This window comes from Anticarsia gemmatalis, chromosome 25 (assembly GCF_050436995.1).
Source record: "Anticarsia gemmatalis isolate Benzon Research Colony breed Stoneville strain chromosome 25, ilAntGemm2 primary, whole genome shotgun sequence".
NCBI classification, from domain to species: domain Eukaryota; kingdom Metazoa; phylum Arthropoda; class Insecta; order Lepidoptera; family Erebidae; genus Anticarsia; species Anticarsia gemmatalis.
Genome location: NC_134769.1, coordinates 7230214 through 7256158, shown reverse-complemented (window position 1 = coordinate 7256158; position 25945 = coordinate 7230214). Strand labels below are relative to the sequence as shown.

The following is a 25945-nucleotide window of genomic DNA, read 5'->3' as shown; positions in this document are numbered from 1 at the left end:
AATTATATTGTCAAACAAAGTTATCACGTTAGCTTTTAATAAAATACATTTTTGCTCTGTTTGTAGCATTAAACCCAAGTTCCAAAGAATTTACCCACATTTACAATTCTCTACACGATTCTAACATCTCTACAAACCAAAGAAAACAACAAGCAATCACTCGTAAATCGATATAGCCTCTACAACAACTAAAACTCTAACAAAGTAGAGTTTTTCACGCGAAACCATTATTTATGACGTACAGCCGCCGTCCTATACAAACTTGCGTAGCTAAAAGCCATTCCTAACGCCCTTAAGGACAGATAAGACAGGACGTAATCGATTCGTGGAGAACTTAACACTGCAGTAACGTGATACGACGCAATAAGGCTATAAAGCTTCGAAACATTCCACAGCAATTCTGAAATTGATTAAATAGTGCATTTTTCCAGTTTTCCAGTGGCGGAAGCTAGCTAGGCGCGGTCGGGGGGGCGGGCGGTGGGGCGCGAGGGGCGCGGGGCAACATGGCGCCGGCATTACGTCACTTTCACAGTCGTACGTTTTGAAATTAGATCAGTATACTGCAAGCCGCCCGCCGAGCGGCCGTATATACACGCACGCATTTTTTTCGAAAACGCGTTTTGGACGTATACCGTTTAGTGCCTTTTCAGTTATGTGTACGAGTTTTTGTTTTTTTTTTCACTGCACTTTTTTTTGCGGAAGGAATCCGGATCGAAACGTAAGTTTTTTTTAGTACTCAGTGTGATCGATTAGAAGCTTTAAAGCTTTGCGGCTTACAAGCGGGAAGTTTTCGTTACGATTTTTTATTCGGGCATCGAATTTCGTCGATATCGAGTTCACGGGTTTTTTTTATTCGCAGTAGTATGTAAATGATACGGTTGTATTTGACGCAATAACTGTCACCGGCGGCACTCGCGAGAGATTTATTGAATTGCACTTTTGCACGGTCGTGTCAGATTTTTAGAATAGTTCCTTTTTAGTATAGATCTTAATGAATTTGTTTGAGTTTTTTTGGATCAATAATTTTTCCGAGATTATTTTTAATTTAGATTGACTTTGTGACTTTTTTAGTAATCGTTTTTTAGTTTTTAATTTCCGGGTTGATTTTTTTTGTTGAAAATAATTTTATTTTACTTTTGTGGTGTATTATTTTAAAAATTAATGTTTATTAGCTGTACTTTTTTTTTAATAAAATCCCAGAAATAATAAATCACGTTAACGAAAACTCTTTTCTTATTTTTACAAAAATTTAAAGCCTAAAATGTTTCGACATTTTTCAAAAAACTCCCTTCACCGGAAAATAAAAAGGTACATTTTACGAACAGCGTTGAATGGGCCGCCGTATTCTGAAAATTGTGGCAAATTACTTGTGCCTCGAGCAACATTTGTCATTGCACGGAGAATGACAGCAAACGTTTTTATTTTGTAGCTATTCCATTTGACAGATGCTACGATTTCATACCATTGTTGTGTTTCTTTAGTGTAAAGAAAATCTATTATTCGGGCCTCGTGGATTGTAAAGCCATTCCTATAAGATTAAGCGGCCGGATTTATTTTTAAGCTGTTTAGGAATTAGTTTTGGGGTACGTGACTTTTTTATTTGCGTGGGTATTTTTTTGTGATTTTATTTTCGAAAATTTATGATCTTTATTTAAAGTTTTGAGTTTATATTTCGAGCTACTCGATTTTTAATTGTGGTTAATTTATTGTTTGGTATAATGAACATTTTCACTCACAACGAACCCATTAATTTAATTTACACCCGCATACTTAACACCCAAAACTTTGCACACGCGACGACGAAAATTCCGAAAATTAAATTTCAAACTCCGAAATTGGAATCGAATTTCAACCGTCATTTATCATCAACGTACACGTCTGGAACGCATTTTGAATTGAATAAAGAACAACAGACAGAAGAGCGGTCGACGAGGTCACACCACGTCCAGATTAACTTGGTCTCTGCCGTGTGGTATACGCGTCTGGCTTTTGATTGTTAGTGGGAGGTGGGGTGGGTCAAGTTATGCTGGTGGGTGGTACAGAGTTGGTCATTGTGGGTGTTCAAGCGACCTACATAGTTTAATTATTGCTGGGATGCGACCAGCAGGCGCCGTAGAGGCCTCAAAGTGGGCGAGAGGTACTATCGAGAGGAATAGTTCTACCATTTAATTATACTTATAGCTTTCACAAAGGCATACAGGAAGTATTACTGCCTTATTTCCTATTATGTTCCAGAATGCCGTTATAATCTTTTATGAATCCTGTTATGGGATACTAAAACATTAATGGATTTCTATTCTAATAAAATCTCATTTATTTGAAAGGAACAGAAATATTTTTGTACCTACAAATACCTTTTGGGTTATAAATCCAATTTTAATATAGGAAATTGATACACGTCAATCCGAATTATAGAATGGGGTTGTTTATCGATCGTGGGGGACGTACCTACCCGTGGTGGATGTTCTTTACGAATTCGGTTCCTGTATCTGATGGATACGTGATTTCACACACAATTTATTTCTTAGATTAAGAAGCTTTTTTCAAATCTACAACAGAAGTGGAGTTTTTTTAACTTAAAATTTAAGGCTTCCGTATTTCAATCTGAAAATAATCTTAACTTTTAATATGGTTTAGTCTCAGTATTTGACAAAAAAATTATAAAATTAGATTTGGATGGTCAATTTTTATTCTTTTATTTAAAAATGTAGTCATAATTTAAAAACCAGAAATAAATTACGGAAAGTTAATTTAAAAACAGCACAATAAAAAAAGAACATTTAACTGAAACTTTAAGCAGTTTGAAACGTCAAAACTGAACAAAGGCAATCGGAAGTAAAGCCTTTCCGAAGGTGTGTCAGTGGAAACAGTAGCCCGATATTAAACTTAAAACGATAATGGCTTTCCGATATTTCAATGAATAGCGTTTTCGTGAAATAGCTATAATTATTTTAATTTGAATGCAGACGGCAAGCCGATATTACAAACTGGCCGTGTTATTTAAGCGGCGACATGTGATGGCCGATTGTAAATTAACAGTCATTTTGTTATTGGTTTGTTTTATCATTTAAAATTTTTGGACTCTTTATTACCAGTATTTTGTTCATACAGTTGTATGTATAAAATATTCACATAACATACTTTATCACATGGAATTTTCACTTTGACGTGCTTTATAACTTTGAATTTGACTTTAACGTAAAGTTTTGTAAGCATTATAAGTTTACTTTTAAAAAACATTTCGATTAATTCCTTTTTTTTATAACTTATCTCCAGTTTCCAATAGCTTGAAATATTGGTCGGATGGCTTGAAATTTGTACTAATGAATAACGAGACTTAGACATTTAAAATGTACTACAAAATTAGTTCTTACGGAATTCGCTAGAGGCGCTGAACAAATTTTCGTAGATTGTCGATAGCTAGCCGTTTGTCTATAGTCAATAGTAATAAAAAACAGTTCCCAATAATTTAACAGTTACTGCCAATCCACCTGATTATAGCCTGACTTCAAAGGAAGGCTAGATCCTAATTTAATCTTGACTTTAACGATGTCTAAGATATATTTATTCAGTATTTTACCTCAAAATTTTAGCTAGTTAGAACTAAATTAGTCAAACAACTGTAACACGATAGGTAGATGTTTCAAAGTCCACAATCAGATCAAATAGGACGTAATCTCTTAAAAGATTACATTCTTAGTGAATGATAACCATGATGATTTAATGATGCATACGTATATATGTTCCAAAATTACATAAAAGTATTGGATACTACGCACCTATAATCACGGCTTATTTCTTAGACAATGTTCTATTTCTATAGTAAACCTTCCCCTATGTATTTATGTTTGTATTTTCTTTTGCTATACGGATATTGGTGTATAGTGTGAAGAATTGATTCAGCTGTTTAGACGGAAAAGCGTAAAAAACAGATAGGTTTTTGTACTTTTTTTTTATTATAGGGTACCTATTAACAATTGTAATACAGAAGCCGCTGAATATAGAACTATGGAACTATGGAATACAAACCTTAAAAGTAGGTTCTATTTATTGCAAAACGAAATTCAGGTAGTTCTAACATTTATTTTCCAAACCAAAGTTTTTCATACAGTTTAACGCTCTACAATTGATAAACAATACAAAACTGAAATACAAAGCGACATCGATTGAAGCACTCACTCGACACTCAATCAGAAATAGCGCAGTATACAAAAAACTGGGGGAAAAATACTAAAATTATATATATTATATTATATATATTAATTATATATATTAGTATTTTTATTCGTGTATCATGTAACTGGGTCGACAATTACCATTAGCCGTTTTAGGTGTCTGCAAAGGTGGGGCAAAGTAGGTTAGCCATAAAACTCCATGACTTAACGAAGATTTATAAACCGCGCTCTATATTGTAAAACAAAGGTAATTTAGTCCAAGGTTTTAGTTGTTTGTTGTTTGTCGTATGGTTAGTGGTCAACCTTATGTCAAAGTTCTTCAAGCCGGACTTAGACATGGCTTAACGACAGTTATATTAGTAGACAACAGCCGGGACCGACTTTTATGTGCCCTCAGAGACGCCCAGCTCAAATACCAGTATTTGGTCACCCATCCATGGAATGACCGCGCCTATGGTTGCTTAACCCACATATCGTTTACCGTCCCGTGAGCGCAACTGGCTATGGGCGTACTAAAATAGAGTTAAATTTTGGTGGTTTTCGAGGGAATTAAATGGGAGAGTGACAGGCTTTACTTTGTCTTCTCACCCTGTTGGGGGTGTGTTTAAGGGAATAACATTTATAACGGTGTGGTGGATTTATGATCATCATTTTGTGCTTGACAGATGCATGTAGGATTTAAAGCTGATTTTGCAATGTCAGTGACCTTATTTGCAGAATAATTGTGACAGTTTTGACAGTTTATAGTCTTTATTTCTCACCCATAAACGACATGTAGACTCTGATTAGTTACAGTGTTATTCTTATCAGTGTTATCTCTATCTATATCATGGCCTATTTCGAACAATTTTACTACAGACCAAAAAAAAAATTGCTTCCCACAAGAAATTAAAAAAGATCGATAACATTAAAAATAATTTAATGAAGATAACCTTACATTATTTGTAAAAGTATTTGTTATGAGTAAAATTATTTGTGTATGTTAAAAATACCTTTATTTCAATTTAAAAAAAATTCTAACTATAATAATTTTATTTAACGAAGCACTTGTGTGCTCGTCAGTCCTGCGCCCGCGCAGCCGTGAGTCAGCGCGCGCGTGTCCTGTTTATCTTGCACATCTGCTACGATACCGGGGTTCCGTACAACGATCATACTCTAATACTAGAACGGTTTTAACTAGAATGCTCTTTGAACTTTAATTTTTTTATTGTTTTTAAGAACAAAGGATTCTGACTGACTCTATGACGCAGTGGGTAGTGTATCCGACTGTTGATGATGATGATGAGGTCTCAGGTTCGATTCCAAGGTCGTGAAAAGCACTATTGATTTTTTTAATGTAAGTATATTAAATTTATCATACATCGCGTTTAAACCCGTTTAATATGGGGACTATTGTTTTCTGATTTATATTTGATTCATCTAAAACCCGTTTAATTTAGTAATAAATTAGAATATATTTGATAATAATTAATAGTAGCTTGGAGTTTGTTAACGTGCCCGGTATATACTCGTAGCAATGGGCTCGCCGTCAATTACATGGGACTACCATTGTTAATGGCGAAGCGTGAGTGTATTTCATACACCTCTGCCTACACCTTCAAGTATAACGGGCGTCATAGCTCACTATTTTTTAACCAGACTGTTCAACTTCAAATATTTTTTGTATAAAAGAACAAAGGCTTGTGTTCAAGGATACGGTCGACTAGTTTCCAATAATTTTGAATACTAATTTTAGTACCTAGTTTTGTTTTAATGCACGACTTATTATATTCTGCTTTTATAGGTTTTTAAATTACAGTGTTTTAAACTCAGTTAGATAAATAAATATTTTTTCTGAAGCTCCCATAAAAATATCTTAAATAAGTCCTCATTCATACATTAAATTACGCTTTTACCCGAAAGATGTAGGCAGGCCAAAGAACACCTCTTACTACAATCATAGCATATCATAAGTTCTCATACATATTGTATTTAACCCAACATCTATAATTGTTCTTAAACGACATAATTTGAATAATTAATAGGAATTTTAGAAACCGACCACACAGAAAAAATGTGTCAAATTATATCCGAATAGTCGATTAGTTCCGACTAATAGTCGAGTAGTAACTAATCGTCTAGTCGATTTTAAATTAGTTTCGGAACTTTGCTCTCGCGTGATGGCATTTTATACTGTTAGTAACTTTGATAAAATTGCTACTGAGTTTTAATTGTTCGATTAGGAGTATATTGATGACTAATTGGTTGTAAAGGTCGTCGGTTCGATTTCCGCAGTGACAAATATTAGTTTGGCCTTCAGATGTTTGTTCAGTCTAGGCTGAGACCAAGTGAATGTTTAGATCACACTTGGCATACATTCACCGCCTCGCTAGTTCTGATATTTCAAAAGCGACTGCTGGGCGTAAGGTCGTAGGTTCAAATTGTTTAACTTAGTGAGGGGGAATTCTTGATAACAAGTGGGAATTTAAATCGACATCTATTTAAAACATTATTGTGAAAGAAGTCTTATTTTCTGTACCGCGATTCTTTACAGTTGCTTTGTCAATCGAGTATCGATAGTTTTTGACATTTCAAATGTCATGTAAAAAAGTTCCAACGGCACCCGCTAGAGGCTTTGATGAGATTTGCATACAAAGCCGGTTGTTCATATTTGAAAGTCGTAGTAAATCGATACCTAGTCATCAAAAAATAAATCCTCTGATCCTCATGATTTATAACTCAAAGATTCCTCTTTCACTAATTTCTTAAAAAAAATCTGAGCGAAGCCGCGGTCAAAAGCTAGTCATTCCATATTTATAAGGGCATAAAGAATTTATGAGGAATTCGTTATTTCCAGAACAGATTAATATTTTATTAATTTGGAACAAAACCAGGTAATTCGAAAACTTGGCTTACGTTCACTTATTAGAAAAACATTTGTGTGTTGTGTGCCAAAAAATAAACGACTCAACATTATTACTCCGTCAATGTACAAGTTTTGCTGCAATGCAGTGGACTTACATCACCATAATTATTACGAGGAAACTGATTCTAAGCTTTATACAATAGAAATAAAATAGTATTTTTTACGTCATTTATTTTCTTCTTCTTGTTATTCATTTATTTTTGTGATACATGTCATTGTCTTAAGGGGTGTTTTTTTTACTACTTTCGATGCTCGAATTGCAACCGGAAAGTTTGGTTTGAAAATGTATGAGGGTCTCAATGTATCAATTAGATTCGAATTATCGCTAGGGTTTGAGATCTACACGAAATGTAAAATATGGTATTATTGCTCTGTGTCTCTTCACATATCACAGAAGTTATGATATTTTTGTAAACTGTAAACCTTTTTCTTAGTTATTTTTGCTAAACTACTTTTTACCTAGCTAGCTTGTATAGGATGTGAATGAAACAAAAAAGTCTTGCAATAATTGAAAATGGTGTTTTTTAGTCACCCATGGCAACAAGGCGTGATTCTACATACAAGGAAACAAATAAAATTACTATTATTCCTCTCTAATCATATCAAACGTCATTCACCCCGAAAAAACACAATAATCAAGCCAAACACAGCCCAAACGAGTGCGGAAACAACTAGCACTAATGAAGTGTCATTCTAATCATGCACTTATACGGGCTCGCTCAATACTCGGCGAGGGGGGAGGGGAGGGGGAGGTCTTATCACTCAACTGATAATCAGGCCCCTAAACCAGTCACTTCATAAATGTGTTGACGTAACTGTAGGGTGGGGATGTGATGAGGACTTTCCTGGTCGCTTTTTTTGTCGTACGTTTTTGGTTTTCGGTTAGAGTTTGATCGAATATAATAGGTACTACATAGCAATGCTTGTAGAGCAGTAATATCTTGTAGAGTTGTAGTTTTAGATTCGATCGTTTTGTTGGTTTAAAAAGGTTTTAGCTTATGTTAATGGCATGTATTTTACAGTTTTAGGTTGTTATATACCATTCAATATGTTTTTTTCTAATAAAAGCAGTGTTCATATTGTACTATGTGAAAATTTTCTTGATAGACTTACATAAATGCATTTTTAAAGCATATATAACAATACAATATTCGTTTCTGGCTCTACCAAACAAATTAACAGGATTATTTTTTTATTATAAAATACTACTCAATTGATACTATATTCAATTAATTGTAATCAATATCGTTATTTGAAAACAGTAAAAAATGTGCAAGAAGAAAAAAATTGTCCGCAAAAATCTGTACACTTGGTGCCAACAAAAGGCTGTAATTTTATACGGTCCGCTGTAAGAGGCGACTGATTGCTGTTCATACATACATACATACATAATATATGTATGTACAATGATATTGTATTGATTTATTGCACGCTCGTGCTCAACGACGTTCATTTGATGGTTATGTTGTGGGTTATATTATGTATATCAATTGGTTTATATGCAAACGATTGTGGAGTTAAACTAAAGGACAATTTAATGGTTCATATAAAAATTTAGTTTAGAATTTTGAAACTGTATTGAGGTTTCCTACTCTGGATAATATCATCGTTTCGTTCTCGCGTCGAGACATCGACATTTTGATTGAGAGAATGAGTTGTTTCGGAATACGTTAGAAGCGGTTTTTCTCTACCAATTTATTCCTTTTAGATTTCGTTAGGAGATACAGTAACTCCAAATAAATACTAGAATTCAGCTGCATCCTATAAGACTGGAAGCCGACTTCAACATAGTTAGAAGAACGGCTAGGCTGACGACTTGATAACTGTTCGTATATCGAGATACTCAATAGACAGTGGGGTTAGGAAACTGACTTTTTATCGATTTTCGAAGCAACTAATATGCTTTTTTTTACATATATTAAACATTTATTAGAGACTCTAGCAAGGTATAAAACACGGTAATCCAACATGCCGAACGCTCTATACTACCTAGTATATTATAAGTAACTTCAAATATACTTAACACATAAGCAATGCTATACTTATTATAGTTTTCGGAATCACGCCACTTTACCAGAGGGTAGAGACCTGATGATGATGTCTGTCAATTCTTAGAACTTGTAATTTGTACAGACAGTGTTTTGTAGCCAAGTTGCAAGTCACCTTGACTAGTAAAACGTTTGGATTTCATCGAGTATGTTGTATCATTGCTCATTATATTACTATAAGTCATTTGGGATTGCGATTTTGATAGAAATAGCGGTTTAATCTATACTAATATAATAAAGCTGAAGAGTTTGTTTGTTTGATTGTTTGATTGTTTGTTTGTTTGTTTGTTTGTTTGTTTGAACGCGCTAATCTCAGGAACTACTGGTCCGATTTGAAAAATTCTTTCAGTGTTTGATAGCCCATTTATCGAGGAAGGCTATAGGCTATATGACATCACGCCACGGTCATAAGGAGCGGAGTAGCAACGAAAAATGTTACAAAAACGGGAAAATTTTTGACCGATTCTCTTAGGTGACGCAAGCGAAGTTGCGCGGGTCAGCTAGTTGAGAAATAAGGATAATGTTGTCATGACAACGTGATAAAAAGTTTACAGTTATTTTGTTGTTTTTCCTCTTACTTTTTTAAAGATAACTTGTAGGATTCTTCGAATTAGTTCTGATCATAATTGAGACGACAAATCTTATGATGTAATAACATATGGTTTTGTTGTACCAATAGTTTGTTCAGAAATCGTATGCGCCAAATTTGAATTCTACAATACTATTTCATAGAGTAAGAATGCGAAAAAATGTGTCTTTTTTCCTAGCATAGCTATATAGCTTTTCTCTAGAAAAGTTTTTCCCACATGAGTAGTCAAACACTAAATAATATCACTCGCTACAATTCCTCCAAACATCTTGTTATACAGATATTTTAACATGAACAGAAAAATATTATTTACACTTTATTCCTAAAAATTATCAAGTTAATGTCAATGAATTGAAATCCTTCATTTTATTACAATCCCAAATCTCCTTGAAACATGTAAACACGTACAGTATTGATTACTGCATCGTAGTAAGACGTTCGCCTTGACCTATTTCAACTGTTGCTCCTTTGTTCCCAATTCTCAATGTACTGTCACAGTACTAAATCTCAATGATGTATTGAGAACAAACTTGTATACTAATACTGTTAAATCGAAGCAAATGAAAGGATATTTGGATGTTATAGTCTGTTAGTTTAGTATATTTAATGCGAAAATATATGAAGATTTTGTGTGCAAAAAATCATCAATAACTGTTGACCCGTTTTTGAGTGATGGAATAAAAACCGTGTGCCCGATAGTAGTAAAAAAATGGTTCTATTAGTACGAAAAACCTCTAGTGCCTTTTGTACAAATTATTCGAATTAGTTCTTAGAATTATCCACATGGATATGGAAAAGGTCTAGGGGAAGGTCATCGAACATGCGGCAGACCTAAACGCAGATGGCGGGATGACCTGGACATATTCTAGAAGGAATGGTCGGAACTTGCTGTCTAATAGAGTGATTTGGAAAAAAAGGGAGCAGGTCTTTGCCCTACAGTGGGAAACTCAAAAACCTTCTAAGAATTATTTTCAAAGAATTTATATAATCGTATTGACGTCATTATATAAATAACTTTCCTTAACAAACATACATAATATATGATTATTAAGGACTACATTGTACATGCATTATCGATAACTTATAAGGTTATCATGCGAAGTAAAAATAATAGCCAAGACTTATTTCCTGCTTTTAATTAGAACGGTTTTAACGTATTTTTATTAAAAAGGGTTTTATTATTCAATAATTAAGAACTTGTGTTAATTGCAACGGTTGTTATACGCAAGCCTGTCTGCAGAAATATGGAAGCTTTCATCGTTAAATTATTATTATATTTAGTAAAAATATTTAAGAGCAGTTCTTAAAGGTATGCAAGGTGGGCAGCGAGTGAGCGATATTTTGCACTCGATAATAAATAATAATATAGAGAAATAACTCTGGCTCTAAGAATTGCTCCTGTGTCACGGGGATTTTTACAAACATACAAACAACGGACTCAATGCAAAACCAGACACGGAACAACCATTTGTGGATCTCACAAATATAGTTTTTCCGTGTTGGTATCGAACTCACGAGAAAACGACCCACTGGTAGTGGCGCAGTGACCACCTTAACCATTGCTCTACGAAGGCCGAAGTTGACTCTTTTGGACCTAGCCATAGACTCTAGTCAGTTTTTCACCTAAAATTAATGATGGCTACTCGATACCGATGAAAAACTATCTTACTAGCCGTTTCTCTTTGAAAAATACAGTATAATATTCTAGTTTCAGTACAACCTGACTTCATAACGGGCGAGTGTTAAGATAACATTGTGTACACGAGATACAGCGAACAAAAATCAACATATTTTCATTTAGATAATGGCCGTACGTTCGTTATAGCTGCCTCATTTAGTTGTTGCTACTCGGTTAGTACTCATGTTTTAATAGATGAAATGAGAGGTTTTATTATGTAACTTGTTATAAAATATGATTTACGCCAAGAACATTTAAAAAAATGATATCGATAGAAATACATACATAAAATCACGCTCTTTTTTCAAATGAGTAAGCAGAAACCCAAGAATTAATTTCCTATCGAAATGCAACCACATTTTCATTATTTATACACATCTTTTTGCTATACGCCGATTTTCTTTCCCATCAATAAAGTTTATACAATTTCTTGATACTTTTGAAAACATAATGATCACATATTTTTCTGTGTTATTTACATGCAGAAAAATATTATAATAATATATACAATACATAAAAAACGAAGCTAAACGGAGCATATTACTACTCAAACAAAGGAAAAATTATTTCAAACCTTAAAAGGCGACCATTTTCATTTTTCTTAACCAGTAAGGCTCGATTACGGAACACATAAAGCCTTCAAACGTTCACCTTTCTCCAGAGACCCTAAATTATCTCAGAGCCCGCAATGAACTTAATCAAACGAATAGAAGGAACAATGTAATAGGTCCTAAGAGATCGAGAGAATCGTAAGTAATGGACGCTGTAATTCTGGATAAAGAGATTTTTTACTGCAGTTTTGGTTGCGAAAATGGGTGATTTTTAGGCACCAAGGGTAATGCTGCAGCTGTTTTTAGCGACTTAAAGTAAACTGAGTCCTGTAGGCTTTACTCAGTTTTCAGAGGTGGTGTACAGCTTATTACACACATACATAAAGTCACGCCTTCTTCCCATAGGGGTAGGCAGAGACCAAATTGCGCCACTTCGTACGGTCCTTACAAACTTCCTTAGGCTTAGTTCTTCTGTGTAAATACGGCTATCGAACAGCAATTTCAAAGATGAGTTCAAACCAACGACCAAATTAAAAAAAGTCTGCTTGAATTACGTGCTGTACCGTACGAATATAGTATACCTTAACTTAAGTACCTCGGATGTGGGCGTAAATGGCTACGACACAGTTTATACTACTGTAGCCATTTACGTAATAATTTAACTATTTGTAACAAAGGTTTGCTCAATAAAGATTTATTATTATTATATTATAATATACATAGAATGTTTTCCCATATAGTAATGTAAAAATACTAAAGCACGGTGGTAACGTAAAGTCAATACTCTATGCGTAAGGCCCAAGCAATAAATAGTCAGCTAGTTATGCTGAAACTTGGGCGGCATAACAAACATGACATACACTAATGCTTCCTTCTCATTACAATATTCAAATGAATCCAACAAAAAAAATACATCTAAATATATTCGGCATACATAACATTTGGAATAAAAATAACTCGTGAAATTCTGGAATACCTCGAATGCTCTCTACTTCCGTTCCAAATCGTGCACGGCAGTGTGCCAGCCAAGTGCATGAAGCGTGCCACTGTGGCTTTTCATTCATCATTATCTTTTTGGACTTTTTTGTACGCTGAATGGGAGTATGAATGAATGTTTTAAGCATCCAATTGATTATACGGTAAATGTTGTTGATTTTCTTACGCCATTCATAAATCTTCAGCAACACTTTGCTTAGTGATATGTTAAATGTGTTTGTTCTTTGAAGGGCATGTTATAAGTGGGTCATAGTTGCAGATTGAATCTGCTTTATGATAACACGGAAACTAATGCATGCACTTTTTGTACCATGTGGTAAAGTAGGCTTGGTGACAGTAAATGTCAGATTAAACATTATAAGGAGATTTCTACCAGCTAACTTGTAGGTCACACGATGTCCTAGGAAAGAAATTTGAAAATTATTTTTTCTCAGTTTCATAAAAATTCGGTCACATTCCCCATACATTGAAAAACAAATATTCCACCTTCCAGCTCGATAGATCCCGTGAGAAAAATTTCAACGGCCATGATCATTGTGCAATACGTGGACTCATGAATGAACATGTTCATTATTCACGATGACGCATGGAGTGGCCGAGACAAGCGTCATCTGTACACAATTATAGTGACTTGGCTCGACCTTGTTCAATGTCTCATTGGAACTGTCAAAGCTTTTAAGAACTTAATCATCGGAATTGTTCAGTGTTTCTAACAAATTGATGACATGTTTTTTTTAAAGGCGATGATTGTCCAGATATTTTTTTGTGTTACCAAAATGAGTAATATTTAATATGTAAAAGAAGTAATATTTAAAAGTTTGGCATAAATAATAATGTCATTTTCGTTCTCAGCAATATTCAGTCATGGATATAGTTTCAGGAAGTAAATGCACTGGATTTTCTTCTTTTTTTATTGGTTTTTGCAGAATCCTAGTTCATTATTCTCATAGGGTAGTAAACAGACAAGGCTAATTAAACATTAGACACAGGACAAATAGTCTTCCATGCTCTCCAAAGCACGAAAGTACCCCAACCGCCCCAATCGACGCAGTTCCAAAAATATACTTAAAAAAAAACTCTCAGAAACATATTTGACCAAGGATCTTAACTCGAACCCAAGACTTACCTGTAAAATACGCACTATACCTGTGATAAAGAGCAAGCTGTTGGACAAGTGACATATTTATCACGACGTCGCCGACGCTAACATCACGTATAGTCTAATTAGTCACGAGGCAAACTTACGACACTGTTCACTAAACTGCGTAAGTGTTTCAATTCGATTCTGTTCCTAAACTCAAACTTGAGGCTCGTAGAATAATTTTAAAATTAGGGAGGTTAAACAGGCAACAGTAATCACCCGCCGTCATTTAATGACTCGATGTCGGCGATTTTTCATTCAATTCATTTATTAATCTATACTAATATTATAAAGCTGAAGAGTTTGTTTGATTGTTTGTTTGTTTGAACGCGCTAATCTCAGGAACTACTGGTCCGATTTGAAAATTCTTTCAGTGTTAGATAGTCCATTTATCGAGGAAGGTTATAGGCTATATATCATCACGCTACTACCAATTTGAACAGAGTACCAGCGAAAAATGTTACAAAAACGGGGAAAATTTTGACCCATTCTCTCTTATGTGACGCAAGCGAAGATGCGCGGGTCAGCTAGTAAAATATATGCTTACAGTATCACCACTCAGCAATTCACCTATATCTATACTAATTATACAAAATATTAGACATTTCATTTAGTATCTTAACAAGAAACATTGCTAGTAAAATTCTCTTATATCTACACTACATACATAATAGCATTATCAATATTGGTTTAAGTATATAATATCAGCGACTTATAAACTGCCTTTGAAATAACGCCGACAACGTCAAGTCACAGTTCAAGTCATATTTGGTGTGTAGACTCCTTTAGATAGTACTAGGTACTGGTACTGATAACCAAAAGGCCTGTATGAAAAGATGAATCATTTTTTTTGCAGCATATGAAGTTTTAGCATTTCATCAGACACTGTTTACTACCACATTAACAAGCGCAATTTCATTTAAGATTTTAAAAACCGGTAGGTATATCATAAAAAATAGTAGAGTTAGAGAGAAGTGGTAGAGAAATAGAGAGTAGTACCGGTAGGCTAGAGTTGGATTTGCAGTCTTACCTACCTTAAAGGCAACAATGCGGGATAATACAAAGTGTTAATGAAACAATTAAGTTTCTGTAAATGTTTCAAGGAAATCCCTATAGGAAATATCAATATAATTGTAACACTTTGAAAATGATTGTGCAATGTTCAGGCGTTGCAATTTTCATATAAATGGTGCAACTCTTACTCATTGATGAACTTGAAATTAATGTGAAATCGTTTTAAATAAAATCAATAAAATAAAAACACATTGAGGATAACACTTCAAACATAATTGATAATTTTGATAATAAAAATATTTTGCTAATATATTCGAGGAAATAGAGAGCAAATAGCCACCTCAAGTTCGTAATTTTTTTTGATAATCTTATGAAAAATAACAGAATTATATAACATTATTGTTGAAAAAGAAAACAAATAATACTTACGACACTCAAATTATACAAATCGATGACGCCGTAATACATAATTTTTACAACTGCTACACGGATGGAATAGTTCATTCCATCGTTAGAGAAATATAGGGTTAGGTTTTTGATTAAAAAAAAATTCTAAATCCTAGACAATGTTCCAAGGATTACTGTAAACGTGACAGCCCCCAGAACTGACATCAAATTATTCCAACAATCAGAGTTAAATGTAAAAACTTCAGCAAAATTACAATTCTGAAGGCGCCATTACTAAACGAGCGTTACATAACAACCTATCTTCGAACTAAACTACTAGTGAGGTAATAAACGTTCCTTTTATTGTGTTTAAGTAAAACCGGTGTGAACCGGCTCGAGCCGGATACATCCAGATCTCCGATAACTACGTGCCGGTCGGCGTAATCTTTGCGATTTTTTGACGTTACGTTTACTGAGGAAAATGGAGCAGTGTTGAGTTTTACTTCGATCACTTACTTAGGTTTAACCGTCGTTAGATTAAGGGCTTGTTGAAGTTTAAAATGCTGCTAGCTTCTGCCCTTGATTTTGTCTGCGTGAAAAGATTTCTCGAGGTAAAGAGTACATGTGTACCGAGTTTCATCAAATTCCGTTAAGTAATTTTGGCTTGAATGAGGAATAAAAATCCACCCAGACACTAAAAGTTTCGCTTTTATTCTTTTAATACAATAATATAAATAATAATGTATATAGTACAGTAATATAATGCCTTGCACAAATAAATGTCGCATCGCTTCTTTTTTTTTAGTATGTAATATGTGTGAATTACGATGGGTGCTCTAGTACCAATTTCCTGTTACTACGTACATTAAAATATCACTATATATTTTTCGTGAAAATCCACAAATATTTAAGTAAAATTTTACGAAAAATATTAACCAATTATCGTATGAATTTAAAAATTATTCCACAAGCTTTAACATCGAGTCAAATTATATTTAACCGAACGGCAGTTGAAAATTTCGTGAAATAATTTTCGAAATTCAATTGGTGAATGGTTTTAATATTTTAATCTGAGTTTCCTGTTAAATACCGTTTCAATAATCGTATCATATTTTGTTACAGATGGCCGAGTTACACCAGGATAAATTTACTGTAAGTACATTTAAAAAACATTTAATTTACATTATTTATAGGGTAATATTTCATTATTGTTTTGTAGTAAATTGCTACTATCCAATTGTAATGATAAGGTATCGGTATACCTTTTATTTGTATAAAAATCTTTTTTCGATTGCTTGAATAAGAGGGGTTAGGCCATAATTCTGCCAATATATCGCCAAAGACAAAGTATCCAAGTTTAAACTGGTTTAAAGTCTCATCACCTTGTTTTAACTGTTTAATTTACAAAAATCATTTTGATTTTATCACAAAAACATAGAACCTCCTCCTTTTTAAAGTCCGTCAAAGAGATTTATTTCTGTATAGGATCGTTACCCTTTTATATTATGCCAAGTTGTACAAAATATGACCCGATATAAATAGTTTTTCTGTAACAGCATTGTTACTGGATCGAATAAAATAAACGTTCTAATAATAGACCTCTAACTAAACCGGTATCTAAAGAGTTTTAAATCTCAAACAACATTGCCTAAAAAGGTCACTAAATATAACCTGCTCGCTATTACAACGATACCTTTATGGGACATAGAGTCAAAACATTATGAAGTACTAGCTGACCCGCGCAGCTTCGCTTGCGTCACAAGAGAGAATGGGTCATAATTTTCCCCGTTTTTGTAACATTTTTTACTGTTACTCCTATTGGTCGTAGCGTGATGATATAAAATATGCTTTTTTTTTCACGAATAATATTCTTAAAATTATTTATATCTCTTAATATAACGAAGTCGCGCTAAGGCATATCCGCCATTAAAACAGTTGCCATGACAACGGAATTTTGTTAATTTAATGTCATTATAATATTGATTATTCGCGACTTCGATCGCCACCTGAATTTTCCCGGGAAATTCGTCAATTTCCCGGGGTTAAAAGTAGCCTATGTCCTTTCTCGGGTATCAAAATATCTCAGCGTCGGGTAAAAATATTCTCAAAATTATTTATATCTCATATAACTCGCGCTAAAGCATATCCGCCATTAAAACTGTTGCCATGACAACGGAATTTTGTTAATTCAATGTCATTATAATATTGATTATTCGCGACTTCGGTGGCGAAACCTGAATTTTCCCGGGAAATGCGTCATTTTCCCGGGGTAAAAAGTAGCCTATGTCCTTTCTCGGGTATCAAACTATCTCCATACCAAATTTCATGCAAATTGGTTCAGTAGTTTAGGCGTGATTGAGTAGCAGACAGACAGACAGACAGACAGACAGACAGAGTTACTTTCGCATTTATAATATTAGTATGGATTTTATAAAGTAGCCAAAATATTTCAACCTTAAAATACTAATATACAATCAGTAGTCACTATTCTTTTTGTTTCGAAGAGCTTCTTAATATTTAATTAAATAGCAAATTTTGTGTTACTAATAGTTGCTTCGGCAATAATGGGGTACTTATCTATGAGGTATTTTTTTGAGGATAACTACTCTGTGTATGTAATATTTATATAAACAGTTCAAATTAAGACATTAAGAAGTCATGTGAAGCTTTGCCTACATGTGCCCAACTTATGCCCATGAAGTCCACCTACCTTGATTTTCTTTAATTTATTCTCAAACCTACCTATTAATAGATTTACCGTATCTTCATTAAAATCTTCTAATATACGTTTATAATCTTGATCGAGGTGCCAAGGCCACCTCTCTTTTGTCGCAACTCTTCATCCACATAATCCTTGTAATCCTGATGATAAATCTACCAGTTATTTACGACACCCCGTCACGTGATACATACGCTTATCATGTACAAACATATCCACGGTGTAAAACAAGCCTTAGAAAAGTCTTATAAAGTCGATTTATGGATTTGAGTGCTTTTGTAGCGCGGTTGGTAGTGTATCTGACTGCGTATTATGAGGTCTTAGGTTTGATTGGGCAAAGTGCTGTCAAAGAGTTATGATTTCTAATTTATAGCAAAATGTTCCTTAATAGTAACTCGAAATATGATTTTTCGAAGTGAAAAGTATCTGATGTGTTAATTTGGGTTAAAAACTGCCCGTGTAAGTAAGAACATTTAAAAAAGTTTTTCGGCATATAATTTTTTGTCAACAAAATCCTATCGGTGGCTTTCACGTAAAACAGTAGCGAACTTCTATCTATCCACTTTACTATATAAATTTTGGTCTTTATAATATTATTATCGTAGAACAATAGCAGTTTATCTGAAAGATTAATACCGATTAATTCGATAGTGTAACTTTAGACACCAATTTGAAATTATGCCCATAATTCACTCTCTGAGTCATAACAATTACGTTGGCTAACAGTAAATTAAATTTCAACACTGCAATAGCACTAAAATATGGAGTTTCAAAATCTGCTCCACAATTGTTGAACACTCGTCATTGAAACAAAAAATCACATTCATTACTTGTCAACTAACATATGTTACAATCATAACAAAAGCCATAAGTCACTGGCCAGACAGAAATTATTCTAACGCCAACCGAAATTTAAAAAAAAGACATGTCAACATTGTCCTCAGCAAACAAAGAAAAAATAAATCAGTAGATGTCCAATTTAAAGTGAGCCGCGACTCCCCTCAACTTGCAACACGATACATACAAAAAGAGTTAACACAAAGAGGCTATGGGGATCGCTTTAAACTGGTCCCCGTCTGTCCTACATCTACTTGACCAAAATTCTTCGGCAGTTGAAACAGTCGTTACGTATTTAAATTTAAACCTTACGGTTATAGACTTAGGAGTTTTAATTAGTTCTTTGGAGTGAATGTGTAATTATGTTTTGTGTTATAGGCCTTTTCTTGTCAAGGAAGCCACTGTAGTAATGTCATAATGATAATTATTGAGGACATTCTGGGACATAGTAATTCATGGAGGATTTTTGGTTTGATAGAGCTTTTCCTGTGGCTTTGTCCGTGATATTTATTCATCGTTTGGAGTATAACAGCCGCGTTTAAGATCGGAATCGGAATGTTTGGATACAGGAGAATTTATTGTTATGAGGCCAGTATATTGATTTTTTATTTGTTTACGAACTTACGAAACATTCGATCTTAGTACAAGTATCAATATCGATATAATATTATGGATATCGATGGACTGCTTGTATTTAGACAGATATCTCCGGAACTACTTAACTGATTCTAGAAATTCTTTCGCAAACAAAAATCTCCATTATTTGTTTCCAATATTAACCACTTAAAATCCCAGAACAGTCATAATTCCATACAAACAGAAGCTATTTCAAAACTCTTTGTTATACCCAACTTTCTAAATGTGTGGTACGTTATATTAGTACTAAAAGCACATAACAACTTTCTTTGTCCGTTGAACGGTGTTATAAAAACTGATTCTTCTTTCCTGCCTTTGACGGCATTGTGTTAAAGTTGTTCAAGCCTGAAGGCCTCTGACCTGACTATCTTGAATACATCTTAACGTTTAGCTCTAAAAGCAAATTTTCAATCACCGTGATGCAAGTTTAACGCAAAAAGTAGAGTGTTGCTGATGTAAATTTTGTGTCTATTTAAAGTTTTATCAGTGTGGTGTAGGAAGTAATACAAATGTATAAATTTACACAGGGCATTAAAAAAAAAATTTTCTCGGTAGGTAGTAGTAGGCTTAGGTCTTTCCCCTTATTTAGGGGCTATCCCAAATCAGGGGGATTTAGGTCTTCTACGAAAAATTAAGGTTCTTCCCCCATGCCCAAGTCATAAGGAAATAAACTTCCGATTGTCTATATTCATTTATAAAATAAGAATTTTCAAATTTCATTCAATTTACATTACTTGCCTTTAGTGGGTAGATGAAGACCTCCATTTTGTTTTATCTAAACGAGATCAAAATTATCTGGATCAGCGGAACGTTAACAAATTCTTATTCAAACAGAGCTGAATAAATATACATTAGGATTTTGACATTTTCGTGGAGTTCATCCTTTATTGAGGAACCGCGAATGTTATTTTTAAATGTTATTTTGTAGATTTATCTATTTAAAAAAGCTTGTTTATGAGGCGCCTATGTTTTTTTAGCCAAACTAGTAAATTACCTAATTATTATAGGCTTTTTAAAGTAAAATAATACATTAATTTTAAAACTTATTTATAGACTATCTGATAGATAAAGTGTAAATCCTGCCGATATTAAAAAAAAAACACCTGTCATAAATTTCACTTCTCTTTACCTAGCTATATAATTTTGAAAAACATGGTCGACTATTGTTAATATAGTACAAACCAACCAATCATTTGACCACTTTAGCATTATAAATAATCCTACAATGTTAAGTAAAAAAAAACAAAACAAAAACAAAATAAATAATGGTTCATCCTTCACAATGTTCAAGACGCCATTAGAATAAAATAAAATGGTCCTTAGGACCAAGAGCTATAGGATAAGCGTAACGGATGTTCAGGATCTATATAACAGTAGATCCAAGCTTAAGCGAAGTCTTAAGTACATACTATTACTTGTTGAAACTTAACTCCGGAACTACGGTGTAACTCCGATGTAATCGCGAATGTAAAGTGAAGTTGTTAATGAAATAATTAAGATAAAGAATGCATATAAGTTTTAAAGAAATCTTTTTGAAGTGAATGACGGTTTTTTTTTAATTTGATGTTGTAGAATTTAATTAATTTAACTCACAAAGAGTTAAATTAAAGGTAGATCATCAATGGCAACTTCGAATTACCCGTATAAAAGATTTTGATAAAAAACAGTTTTGGAAAGAAGTCGTAAGAAAAGTTTTGGTGGCGTTTTATTTTCTGTAAGTGCAAAAACAACCAAACAACAGTGTATCATCTAAATGAGAAACCTTCACGTTTTCTTCAGAATACGTGTCATTTTTTTCCTGTCTTATACCTGACACGTTACGATCGGCATCTAGTCCAACCAGATTTCATTCTTAATCATTTTTTTCTACAAAACGACTGTTATTCGACCTCCACCCAAAACCAAAGAAGGAAACAGCTACTACTGCTTTTATTTGTCTCTTTGCAGTCTTAACTTTTTGTTTAGTTTTACCATAGACTTCCAAAACGATCTTTCAATATCCATCATGAAAGTCGTCACAATCAAAACATTGCCCATGTATTTTACTTCCCCTACATATAGTTCTATCCTTGTCACACTTCAGAGTTTCAGCATCGTTCATCCCCCTCATCTGTCTTTACTCTGTATGAGTTAGTTTTACCCTTCCAGTCTAGTCTAATTTATACGGAGTGGCTGCGTCATCCATCCGGGGGTTGACGGGGTAAATTAATCGATCTGAGTCTATTTAATAGCTGCAGGCACTGTTGTTTTAGGCTAGACGAAAATTTGTGAAATTTAACTAGTTATTTTATTTAAACCAAATTTTAAACCAAATATGAGATTTGCTGCATTTCTATATATATTTCAAAAGTTATATAGTTAATTAAAATGGCTAACAAAATATCTCTACAGAAAAAATTGTAACGCGACAATTTCGGAGGCTAATTAAAACCTCCTCACTTTACCAATAACTGATTCGGTGTAAATCCAGATACTTCAAGTTTCGTTAATAATAAAAAATGTTCCAAGAATTACATTTATTCCCGTTAATCTGTCATTTATTATCAAATAAATGTTCAATAAATCATCAATCCACCTCTTAACCTCGCTCGATATGAAGTCACATTTTATCATGCATTATGCGTTCCAGACGTACGCACTACAGCCGAACCTTCACATCTATATAATGATCATTTTGTACCTTTAAAGACTCCATTCAGTTCAAACAGCCCATTCTTTGGATCATCTTTGAATACCAAACAATCCAAAACACCGTCATAAACTCTATTTGTAACAAAATAAAGTCCAATTTCGATCGCTTTTTGATTCACAAACGGCAAACTTAAATTTGTCAGTGTACAAACCAATTTGCTGTTCGGGAATGCCATCGTCAATCTTATTGCACCGCAATAAGGTTCAATTTCCAATGGTTTTGTAGTACTATGGTGTGTTTTATGGTGTAATAAGGACACGTGCAGCTCGGCCCAGATGCGCCGAGATACATATGCAAATAGTCTTTGTTGTACACACCATTGCGTCACCATAACGGTCTGTGATTATAGCCTTGACTTTATAATTTTGAATACGATTTTAGAGCCATCTTTGTGTTTTTCTGATGGTGTTTCCATGGACAAAAGGGAAGAGAGTCGCTTTTTTAAATTTGTGTTTAAGAGATTTAGTACGTGCAATTAGCTTGAATATTAGAGTTAGCCTTGTATCGAAACTTTTGTATTGTATCTTCTTGGAAACTGCAACAGAAATGTACTTCCTCGGGTTCTTTAGTTTTTTAACGATGGCTGATCGCTGCCATTCATAAAATGGCCTAAATAAAACTACCAATGATTTTTATTGTACCTAAAAGAAGAGATTATAGATTATAGAAGCCTAATATGTTACATTGTGTCCTAATTAAACTATCTAACGTCGCTTTTTTTAAGCATTAAGTTGTGTCAAAGTGGATTTGTTGATCTAGTTTTAACTACTTTCAACAACCAGAGAATTACAATTGTAATTACATTAAAATTGCTGAATAAAAAAAAAAAAGTATTTTTCTTTCTCTATTCAGCAGGGGAAATCAAACGGAGACTTTGCTACGCAGTCGAGTTGTCATTATCATATCGACAGTAGTCTATTTGCAAAAACGTTTTTATATTTCAGGCTTAAAACTAGTAAATGGTGAAATGCGTTACGTAATATTCACTCAGCTAGTAAGTGTTTAGATAAACAAACTTAATAAAAAAAAATTACATGACAGTTGTCCAAATAACAGAATAAGATCACACAAATCAATTAAATTTTTACATAAAAACACTTCCGTTTTGACAATATTTTACTTTCAAAAAACATTACACTTAGGACACTTTGGAAAAAGGTAGCCTTAATTTTCTCTATTAAATTTTCTAAAGCAATTCACATCCAACATTAAATCATACAAACATTTATATTTGAAACAAACAGCACAGTCATACAGTTACGAAATAATTTCAATTTATTTCCCGACTATGTTTCACTTCCACTTGCTCTAAAATACATGAAAATGGCTCAAACTTTACTCTACTGAAATATTGGGAGTAGTTTTAGGCAAAATATTTGCTTTTTCGTATTCCGTAGGTTTTATTTGAGTTTAATTTCGACGTGTGTCCATTTTCAGGCATAGTTTAGCTTTTAATTGTAGTTTTATTTAAATGTATGACATGATGTGTTATCGTCGGCTGCAGGTTGACGCTTTTGATAAATTTAATTCTTTATTGCTCTTCATTTGGTTCCAATGTTTTCGAATTAAGACTAAAGATTTAAAAATAATTATTTAATTAATTAATTTTAATTTGATTTTATTGTAAAAAGTTACTACCCAATTATATTTAAAGATTCCATTTACAAAACAATAAATGTGTGATGGACAAAAAGTATTTAAAGGTTTGATCAGTAACGATATAAAATATATACTAAAAGTACAAAAAAAATGTCTCTTCCACGCAATGAGACTGAACATGAAAACAGCAAAAATGTTTTTGCTAAAATTACACAAAATTTATAAACGCATCTCTATAGCTTTTCTGAAACCAAAATAAACACTAAACGTTTTTCTTTATAAATCTTCACAAATTCATCAAACCATCTTAAAACCAACATTTTCCTAAGTAAATAAATAAGAAGATAATAGGAGATTTTAAAAGACAATTTTGACTCAATACGGGCTTATCCGAGAAATTAATAACGGCCGGGGCGGGCTTACCTTTACAATTTAACTTTAGCCTCCGTCATTAATTCTGTTGTATATAATAATATAAATATATAAGGCTTTGTTACGTCGTGTATCCGTCTAGGTAGTGGTTATGTGAGGATATAATATGACGCAAATTCGGTTTTTAAGACACATTTTACTGCTTTGACAAGTACTGAAAAAACTACTTTTTAGTAAATAGTATTTTTTTTTGTTTTTTTTACTGTCCCACTGTTTGGCATCTTACTCCAGAACGGGCTACTTTTAAATCAATCAAATTTAACCTGTCCCACTGCTGGGCAAAGACAAACCGGAATGATACTGAGGTTAAGCCTTGAGGGGTCAACGCTAAGCGAGTACAAGCAATTTTCTGAGATTTATTTTAGAAAAAAGTATCTACCAGTGAAAGTTCGTTTCAGTGGTATATTTTACACTCTATCAAATAAAAGCATAACATCCAAAAGGCATTTGTTTAGAATACAATATTAGTATAAATAGGTAGTCGTATTCACCAGAAACATGCTTCAAAGTAATTCTTTACTTTCAAAATGTAGCATCTAACACATTTTCCTCTCTGATCAATAACAATGATCCTATTACGTAATAAAAGGTTCCTTTCAATATTACCTGCGTTTTTTACGAAGCCCTTTCCCTTACTTACAGTATATTTGAATATCAATATAACACGTGTACGTTTGTAGTATATTTAAGGTCCGTATGTATGTTGGTTTATTTTATTTTGAATATATTACTATTTAGCTCTACGATAAACCAACGATTTTTATTTAGAATTTAGCTCCAATTACGAATTTTCTTCCCTTTTCTTAGTTCGTTAAAAATCTCTCCCATGTCTTAAAAATAATTTCATAAAAATAGAGTGCCGGAATTTAATATAAAAGTAAATTCATTTTGAGTACTGTTTTTTTAATGACTTGGCTTGATCTTTTCATTTTTAGCAGCCCTACCCTCTTTTTAGATATATCCGTCCGTTAAGATCAGTATTTATTATGCTATAGCTCCATTTTGCTCTTACTTTGTCTTTCTCAAAATCACACGCTTTTACCAGTAATATCATAGGAGAACTTCTTATTTTTTCTTTTCTCCAAGGACAGACTTGGTACATACCTTTTGGTGGTAATAAAAATTAAACATCTGTTTGCAAAAAGCATTTTCATTATAATTTTATAGAAATTCCTTATTTTTACTTGGTAAATTTTGGTAGTGTCAAATACTTCTAAGTTCCAATATTTTCGCAAAATTGCAATTGCCCAACGAATCCATTTGGATAATTATCCAAAATCCTTCCTTATCTATATTACGTAATATTCATCATTTAAATGGAAAGCCCATATACAGTACATGGCTCAATATTTCTATAATAACTTAATAGCGGGCACACCTCACGCCTAAGGGCGCTTAAGCTATAATTTCGGTACACACGTAATTGTGACAGTATTAGAATGTTTTGATATAACCAGTAGTTAACGTTTAACTGTAAACAAACTGGTGCATTTTTTGTCTATAAATCATTGTGAATGCAGATGCAATTAATTTGAAAGCACTATGA

General features: G+C 33.3%; 1 long non-coding RNA gene across 1 annotated transcript in view; it reads left to right on the top strand.

Annotated features, from left to right (window-relative positions):
• The first annotated feature begins 578 nt into the window (after positions 1-578).
• The window catches only part of LOC142983893 (uncharacterized), a 40076-nt gene continuing 14709 nt past the window's right edge, over positions 579-25945 (top strand). Inside the window, exons 1-2 of the long non-coding RNA XR_012960119.1 lie at positions 579-718; positions 16607-16636. This is a non-coding gene — a long non-coding RNA (uncharacterized LOC142983893). The remainder of the gene's footprint in view (positions 719-16606; positions 16637-25945) is intronic.